The sequence below is a fragment of the Myotis yumanensis genome, unplaced genomic scaffold (genome assembly GCF_028538775.1).
Source record: "Myotis yumanensis isolate MYYU_CA2020_CCGP unplaced genomic scaffold, mMyoYum1.0.hap1 SCAF_1, whole genome shotgun sequence".
NCBI classification, from domain to species: Eukaryota; Metazoa; Chordata; class Mammalia; order Chiroptera; family Vespertilionidae; genus Myotis; species Myotis yumanensis.
The window spans coordinates 63,464,268-63,473,886 of record NW_027223752.1 but is presented as its reverse complement, the minus strand read 5'-3'; the positions used below and the strand labels follow the sequence as shown (position 1 = coordinate 63,473,886).

General features: G+C 40.2%; 1 pseudogene; it reads right to left on the bottom strand.

Moving 5' to 3' along the window:
• Positions 1–6,001: 6,001 nt before the first annotated feature.
• LOC139001500 (U2 spliceosomal RNA) lies at positions 6,002–6,156 on the bottom strand (annotated as a pseudogene).
• Between the last annotated feature and the right edge of the window lie 3,463 nt (positions 6,157–9,619).

Below are 9,619 nucleotides of genomic sequence, written 5' to 3'. Positions count from 1 at the left end.
ACCCGAAAGATACAGCTTAAGTGGGCTGAAGTCATTTCAAGAAACCCTTAAAGCAAATTTGGTATTCTCTTTATACCACAAATAAAGGAGAAACTTTCAGATCCTGATTGCCCTGAGTGAATGGTTACTCAAAGATCCCAAGACAGACAGTAGCAAGAAAATAACCTAGATTTTACTTCCACAAACATTATAGACTTAAGGAAACATCTTTAAATGTTACATGGTTTATATCTCCAGGCAAGGACTGTGGATGACTTCTTCCCACTCGGGAAAGAAAATACCATGGGGTATGAATGCAAAAATACAGCCAGAAACAAAGGCACTGAGTGCAAGTAGATGGAAAAAATCTGACAGAAACCAATAGCTCCCAAGATAAAATCAAAATAGGTAGGGAGGCGCAAACCTTACACAGGTAGCTTAGTAAAGGAGAGATAAGTCATTGTATCCATGAATTTTTAAAGACTAGCCTGTGGATAAATATCAAATTAAAGGATACTTAAAGGGCGGGTAATCAACCATCTCAGTTTTCCTGAAACTGTCCCGATGGAGCAGGCCAGCGCATACATGTCCCGATGTCTCTCCTTCCTCCTCTGACCTCTGCTAGTGCTTCCCACTGGCCAAACCCAACCACAAATGAGAAGGAAGGAAGCCATGGATCAGCCTCCTGGGGTACAGAACAGGATAGAAAAACGTGGAGAGTGGATCTGAAGGACAAATGGAAACATCCGACACAGAAAGAAAGAATAAGTGTCTATACCTGTGTTTATCTGTGGAAAATAAGGAGGATATAGAACAGTAGCTGCTACCCAAAGATAAGGCTTTGGGGAGAGAAACATGGATAAAAGGGATAACAGATTTGACCTTGGGATTCAACATGCTGAGGAGACAGAGGCTCCAAATTGTTTAGGTAAATGTTGTCCAATAAAACTTTCTGTGATGACGGAAATGTTTTACATCAGCCAAATACTGTGACTGTTGAGCAATTGAAATCTGAGAATGTACATTTTAAATTTTATTAAATTCTAATTTATTTGAACTTAAAGAGACACTGGTGAGGAACTGCCAGACTATTTTCCAAAGATACTGATTGGATGATGTAGGTCTATGTGCAGAGGTCATCTATGCCAGAGTACTGTTGCAGCTGGATAGAAGCCAAAATGAATTATATTTCACAGCACTCTCAGCCTTATCTTAACTGCTATGAAACATTTTTCACTGATGACTACCCCTTCCTTTTTAAACTGTTATTTGTTTTGGCCTTTTATGATACTACTAGAGGCCCGGTGCACGAATTCATGCATGGGTGGGGTCCCTTGGCCTGGCTGGTGATCAGAGCCGATGGGGACCAGCCAGCTGTGGGGAGGGACCTCAGGAGGTTGGCTGGCCACAGAAGGTTGGTTGTGGGAGCGCACTGACCACCAGGGGGCAGCTCCTGCATTGAGCATCTGCCCCCTGGTGGTCAGTGTATGTCATAGTGACTTTGTTCGGTTGACAGGTTGTAACTGTCGCTTAGGTTTTTATATAGATAGATAGATAGATATAGATATCCTCTGGTTTTTTCCCTTACTTTTTTGCCCATTTCTTCTCATTCTATTTTGTAGGCTGGTCTTCTTCACTTGCTCCTTAAATGTATCTCAGTAAGTGAGGATACTTTGGTCTGCAAATATCAGAAAACCCAACTCAAAAAGACTTGAAAAATATGGAAATTTATCTCACATTATAAGAAGTCCAGAATTCAGATGACTCAAGGGTTGCTTCACTCAGCAGCTCAACTGAGTCATTGAGGTCCCAAGTTCTTTGACATATTTCTTCTCTGGAATCCTTAGTATGTCAGCTTTTCCCTTGGACTAATTCTTTTCATGGCTGTAAGACAGCTGCTGCAATTCCAGACACAATGTTCAAAAGAAGAGGTTTCCTTTCCTATAACTCTTGCTAGAAAGCTGTCCTAGAAAGCCCAGAAAAACTTCTTACATCTTGTTGGCCAGAGTTGCACATATGCCCATGCCTAAACTAATCCCTAGCAAACTAAGCATGATTAACTCAGACTGGTGGTTCTCTAGCTTTGCTGCACATTTAGGTCACCTGAGTTTTTTTAAATCCTGATACTCCAATCTAAATAAACTGCAATCTTTGGGGATTCACAGAGATTATGCAACCATTGCCATGGTCAGTTTTAGAGCATTTTTTATCATTCCCTGAAAATGTTTTGTCCCATTTTGTGGGTTGTCTTTTCACTTTCTTGAGGATATCCTTTGTCCCATTTTGTGGGTTGTCTTTTCACTTTCTTGAGGATATCCTTTGAGACACAAAGGTTTTTAATCCTGATGAAGTCCAATTTATCTATTTTTTTCTTTTGTCACATGTACTTTGGTGTCATATCTAAGAAACCGTTGCCAAATCTGAAGTCATGAAGATTTACCCCTATGTTTTCTTCTAAGAGTTTTATAATTTTAGCTCTTATATTATGTCTGTGGTCATCTTCAGTTAATTTTTGTTTATGGTGTGAATAAGGGGTCCAATTTAATTATTTGCATGTAGATATCCAGTTGTCACCACATCTTTTGTTGAAGAGACTATGCTTTCCCCAATGAATTGTCTTGGGATCCTGTAGAAAATCAACTGACTGTAAGTGTGGGGTTTGTCCCTGAACTTTCAGTTCTATTCCATTGATCTGCATGTCTAATACCACTGCAGTATCTCAATACTGTAACTTTGTAGTAAGTTTTGAAATCAGGGTGTGAGTCTTCCAACTAACTTTCTTGTTAGTTGTAATCAATATCTCTGAGGTATGCCTCTAAAAAATCTAGGTTCTCTTTAGACAGAACTAAAGGGTATATGATGAGAACTAATTCCTTGGGCTTACTTCTAGCATGTTAAACTCATGGCCTGTAGGCCACATGCAGCCCACAATGAATATTTTTGCAGCCCAGCCAATATAATGGTATGTAAGAAACATTTTAATAAAAATCTCATAATTTAATTTTTATAATATCCTGTTATACATAATTATTAATAACAAAATACAACACTCACTAATGACTGGTTACTATAATCATGTTGTGCTGGAGGCTAAAACCAGCAAGTCATAATTATGCAAGAAGTCCTTGAGAAGGCTGATGGACCTTGGCTTTTAGCAAGGGCTAAAGGTTACGCACTGGTTGTTCTGTCAAGACAATGGTGGCCGAAGGCAATTCCCCTAACCTGATAACCTTTTACTGTTTACCAAACTTTACCTTTGATATGTTTGTTTGCTTTGCTAAAGGGCAAATGTATGTTCTAGTAAATAAAAGCAAAGGGGACGGAAAAGTCAGAGAGCTTCTCCACTAGAGGGAAGTGATCCACCTGGTTCCCCATGCCTTCCAAATTAATATTTCTTGTCTAGTGTATCCGTTTATGTCGCAGCCCCTTCTCCAGATTCCTGAACCCTTTTGCAAAAAGACTGCAGCAATGTTGCATTCATTTCCCTTACAAGCCTTACGCACAGGCGCACCAATACTAGCAGCAATTATTTTAGCAGCCGATTGCCACGTCATTAGTCTTGGACTGACTTGGTTGGTGTGCCCAACAGGAAAGGTTTCACTTTCGGAGAACAAGAAAAATAGGTTTATTTGTGTTATGCTTATTAATTTGTGCAGTTATTCAGTGTCTGGTAAGTTAATGCTCAAGAAAAAAATATTAATTTTTATTTATTAAAATGTTCTATTATTTTATGTTAATGATTACTCATTTATTTCAGCCCTTTGTATTCAGCATGTCTCTATCAAAATAAACCTACATTTCTATGAAAATTGAAGCTTTTGTTTTTTTGCAACCCACATAAATTTAAACCTTGTTTATTTGGCCCGTGTTAGCCTTTGAGTTTGACATGCTTGGCTTACTTGGTGCCTTGAGAACCCACATTGAGGACGGGGAGGTGGAACATGGTTTATTTTTTACACTTTTTTGCTCCTTCTGTTCTTTTGTAGTTCTGGCTCCTCAAGGTGGTGCGTGTGTATGTGTGTGTGTGTGTGTGTGTGTGTGTGTGTGTGGCAGGTAAATAGGCGAAGGCTGGTGCTATTTACCGTTTTCTCTTTTCTGTGAGATGCCTTCTGTTATAGCAGGTGATCAATGTCTCTCCTCTGTGGGGCATGTTTATGTGTTCTGTGGCAAACCTGTGGTGGGCCTCCACACACCTTTCTGGGTCAAAGGTAATCTTTTCTCTGGGTGACTTTTGGTGATCTCCCCTCACCTTTTCTGTCTTCTATTCGCACATTCCCTCTTTTTGGCCAGAGGGTAGGAGCTGTCACTCAGTGGTCAGTTCCCTCAGACAAGGTTCTTTCAGACAGCTTACATGGGGCTCCATTTGGCCAAGGAATTCATGTACTCTTGCCATGCCCAGTCGTGGAAGTGCAGCATGACCACTCTCTCCTTGTCTTGCTGTCATGGTAGCTCAACAAGTCTCCTGCCTTCAAGCTCCTCCCAATAAAGAGAAGGCATCAGGGCTAAGACTCCTGCTACACTTATCAGGCTCTCCCAGGATTCCCAGGCTTTGCTCTGATGGTAAGTACCCTGGGGCAGGCCTATAGTTCCTATAACTCAACCAGCATTCATTCAGCTAATCTCTCCTGTTGCAGTGAATCTCAATATCCATGAAGATTCTCTCCGAACTCTAGTACCTGGCTTGGGGGAGGGTAACAGGAGGAAGGAAAAGGAGCCCAATGACCTTGCATGGATTAGAAAAAGGACCTTACTCCTCAAGCTACTTTACTGCCACCTGCTGGAAAATTGTGATAACCCTATAAATGTCCAGTGAGTGTGGATTGAATGGTGCCCCCTGTAGTTGTGCAATGTACACTTAGCTCAGTTGTAAGGAGTGTTCCCAAGAAGAAAATTCTCAACAGCGTTTGCTTCTATGAATTCCTTTTAGTGGCTCCTTTTCTAACAACCTCTTTTCTCATATTTTGATTACATGTACATAGATAAGGGTTTTATCTTTTTGTAAATCCTACAAAGATGTATTTAGCACATTTCCTACCAATGTAAGGAAGTCTTTATCACCCTTTGTCTTAAACTCTCTGGCCTTAGATGAAATTCTCAAATGATGGAAAAATCATATTTTACATCTTGTCATTGCCTTTTGTTAGCCGTTAGGCAGAGTGTCTAGGTCATTTATGAAGAATCCAGAAGATAACAGAGCTTTAGAAGTCCAAAATATCTATGTAAACTTTCCTCCACCTACAGAGTTAGGAGCAAACAAACTTACCGTGGATAAGAATGTATCAAAGAATCTAAAAAGCCCCAATCATATTTAAAGCCAGGTGCATAGTAGATATTTGATGAATGAACGAATGAGAAAATGAGTGAATAAATGACCAAATAGAGTCCATCTCAGAATCTGAGAGTCTTTTGTTATCATTCATCAGGGTGTTTCTGTGAGTATATGCCTCATACCAGTTGTATTAGTCTTTTAGGCTGCCATAACAAATTACCGCAGACTGGGTGGCTTAAAACGACATTTATTCTCTCAGTTCTTGGGGTCAGAAGTCCAAAATCAAGGTGTTGGCAGGGTTGTTCTTCCTGGAGGTCCTGAGGGAGAATCCGTGCCAGGCCTCACTCCTATCTTCAGGTGGTAGCTAGCGATCGTTGGCATTCCTTGGCTTGAAGCTGTGTAACTCCAGTCTCTGCTTCCATCTTCACATGGCTTTTCCTCTGGGTCTCTCTTGTATCTAAAATCTCCTCTTTTCTCTTTTAAGGACAATTGCCATTAGATTTAGGCCACCCTAAATCTAGGATGATCTTACCCTGAGAGTCATAAATATGTCTGCAAAGACCTCTTTTCCAAATAAGGCCACATTCATAGGTACCAGGGGTTAGAACTGAGATGATCATTTTGGGGGGCCATCATCCACCCTGCCACACCAGTGAAAATCACTCAGACTGTGGTCCATACTTGTGTCCTGCAATACAAATGAATGATTTCCCCCTAGTTGCTTTTCAACAGACAGTAGGATTCTATTTGGCAAGTGCAAGTGTGGCTTTGACTTTCTACCAATGTCACCACCCACACTAACAAGGTCATAGGGACCTTGCATGAGAATAAACTAAAGGACATCGCAAATATTAAACTGATAAGAACAGATACTACACTTGATCTTAGCCAAAAGGCCGAGAAGCGATGGACATCGCAAATAGAAAATCATCTTGTCCCAAACATTCTCAGAGGTACAGTCATCAAACTGAGATGTAAAAAATGACAGTCTTTTTGAAAATACAGAGAAACAAGAGGCACCCTAGAAGATTCCTTCCTTGTTAGCGCAATGGTTTTTCCTGATACAGTATAATTTGGTATTCTTTCATTTTCCCACCCAATAAAAAGACAAACCTCTCTTAGCCCCACAGCCTAGAGGGGCACTGTGTACTAGTTATTATGTATTTGAGTACAAGACTGGCTCTCTTAAGATTCTTTCCCATCTCAAGAACCAGAACATTCCCAATTTATGCAAAGGATCTGTGCCTGACTTCCCTTGTTATAATACCTGGCAGGTAGTTATGGAAGATGTTTCTGCTCAGAATCATTGATTCTGTTCAAAGTGAAAATTGAAGGGTTTTGGCCTGAAGGCAGAAGGTTTTAATTCTTCCTCTGTGCTTTCCCTTACACAATGACCTAGAAAAATAGAGGCCTGAATGGATGTGAAAGTAGAAGCCACAGTCTTAGGATTATGAACCTGCAAGTAAGGTCAGACCTCAAAAGCTATCATTTGGAGGTTAATGGGGGTATCCTAGAATTTTTTTTGTTTTCTCTTTTCCTTGGCCACAGAGCATAAGCAGAGAACCTATGGTCGTGAAAGCTGCCTAAAGGGCTGGCTGCAGGGGTATTTGTCTTAACCATATGGGAAAATAAGTCCAGTCTTCCCTGCCAACAAAAGGGGCCTCTCTTTTCACTGGCATCTGCTCAATCTTAAATTCAGCACCTGTGTTGGAAAAATTGAACAGATACATGTGAAAAAATGAAACTAGACCACCAACTTATACCATTCACAAAAATAAAGTCAAAATGGATAAAGGACTTAAATCTAAGATGGGAAAGCACAAAAATCTTAGAATAATTCATAGGCAGCAAAGTATCAGACATATCTCATAGCAATATGTTTACTGATACATCTCCTAGGACAATTTAAACTAAGGAGAAAATAAACAAATGGGACTACATCAAAATAAAAAGCTTCTGCACAGTAAAAGAAACCATCAGCAAACAACAAGAGAGCCCACTGCACGGGAGAACATATTTGCCAATGTTATCTCCAATAAGGGCTTAATCTCCAAAATTTATAGGGAATTCATACAACTTAACAAAAGAAAGATAAGCAATCCAATTAAAAATATGGGCAAAGGACTGAAATAGACACTTTTTGAAAGTGGACATACAGAAGGCCAAAGGCATATGAAAAAATGCTCAAAGTCACCAATCAGCTGAGAGATGCAAATCAAAACAACAATGAGATACCACTCACACCTGTCAAATGGCTCTAATCAACAAACAACAAGTGCTGGAGAGAATGTGGAAAAAAAGGAACCCTAGTACACTGCTGGAGCGAATGCAGACTGGTGCAACCACTGTGGAAAACAGTATGGAGTTTCCTCAAAAAATTAAAAATGAAACTCCCATTTGACTTATCCCACTTCTAGGAATATAGCCCAAGAAATCAGAAATACCAATCAGAAAGAATATATGCACCCCTATGTTCATAGCAGCACAATTTACAATAGCTAAGATTTGGAAACAGCCTAAGTGCCCATCAGCAGATGAGTGGATTGAAAACTATGGTGTATCTACACAATAGAATACTATGCTGCTGTAAAAAAGAACTCTTACCATTTGCAACAGCATGGATGGACCTGGAGAACATTATGCTAAGTGAAACAAGCCGTTCAGAGAAAGATAAGTATGATATGATCTCATTCATTTGTGGGATATAATGAACAACATAAACTGATGAAGAAAAGTAGATCCAGAGACATAGAAGCATTGAACAGACCATCAAACCACAAAGAAAAGACAGGGGAGGGTGGGGAGGGTAGTTAAGAGATCAACCAAAGGACTTGTATGCATGAATATAAGCATAACCAGTGGACACAGACAGTAGAGGGGTGAGGACCTGTGCCGGGCAGGCTGGCTGGGAGAGGTCAATGGAGGAAAAAGGAGACATGTGTAATAAGTTCAACAATAAAGAATTTAAAAAATAAATTAAATAAAATAAATACAGCACCTACATTCAATTTTGCATAAAGTGGCTGATTTCAGAGCAGCCAAAGCAGGAATGAAATTAACTTGGTGAATCTCAAAACACCACCCTATGGGAAACCCATCCTGTGCTCACAGTAGGGTAACAAAGGTTAGGTTTGCCTGAGATGAGATGGAAGTGATCAGAAAGAGAAGGACCAGTCAAGGAAAAGGAATTACATGAGTCATAGGATCCTTTTGGAATGTGAAACAAATATTTTACCTCTGTGGTTTTGTTCATTGCAGAGTTTGAAGATGCAAAATATAATTCTCTCAACCTTAACTCACTATCCTGGTTGCTACCCCTAATGTTGGTTTCTATACTATGGTCTGCTACTGTCTTTACCCAGGCTGAGAGAAAGACAGATTATATACAGGTCAGGAGAGATTGAGGATTGGGTGATGATGGGACCCAGGTCTGCAAATGGGCTTGTTAGCTCCCTTTAATTACAAGGTAGACTTGGACATTAACAGTTTCCTTTCTCAAGAAATTCCACTAGGAAGAGTCTAGTCCAGGGGTGGGCAAACTTTTTGACTCGAGGGCCACAATGGGTTCTTAAACTGGACCGGAGGGCCGGAACAAAAGCATGGATGGAGTGTTTGTGTGAACTAATATAAATTCAAAGTAAACATCATTACATAAAAGGGTACGGTCTTTTTTTTTTTTTTTTAGTTTTATTCATTTCAAACGGGCCGATCCAGCCCACAGGCCGTAGTTTGCCCATGGCTGGTCTAGTCCCTAAGAGAATTGCTGCTCCATCTAGGCCACTCTAGTCCCTCTGTGTATCTCAGTTCATTCCTTAGTGGTGGTTTCTCCTCCAATTCCTTCATTCTTCCAATTCCCACACCTGGTGTCCATCACACCTGTCTTCCTGTTCCAGATTATCGCCGAGTACCACTTGATTCCTTGGGGGTGGGAAGCATTCAGAGGGGAATGAGTATTGCTCCAAGTTTATCTCCTACATTCTCTCCATCACATAGATAGAGTGTAAAAGCATGAATCCTAACCACATTTTAAGCAAGTCTCTCTTTTATATTTTATTGGTCATAATAGAATTTTATCTGCAATACAAATATAACAAGTGATTTATACTTTCCTTCTAGTAATTGGATGTAGGAATCACATACTCTCATTAAACTATTCTCAGCAGTTTACACTGTAACTTCAGTTTAGGACAGTGCCTACCTGCAACAGCCACCAGATACTCCCCTCCCTGAAAAGAATTTTCTTCTCTTGTGCTTCCTTTGCTCTTTTGTGTATAAAATTCTTTTGATATACTTTCACGGTTTGTCGGAATCCTGCTGTCTACGCCCTTCCTTTTCCTCGCCGGGTTCAGAGGCTTGGGGGTGATGCGAGTC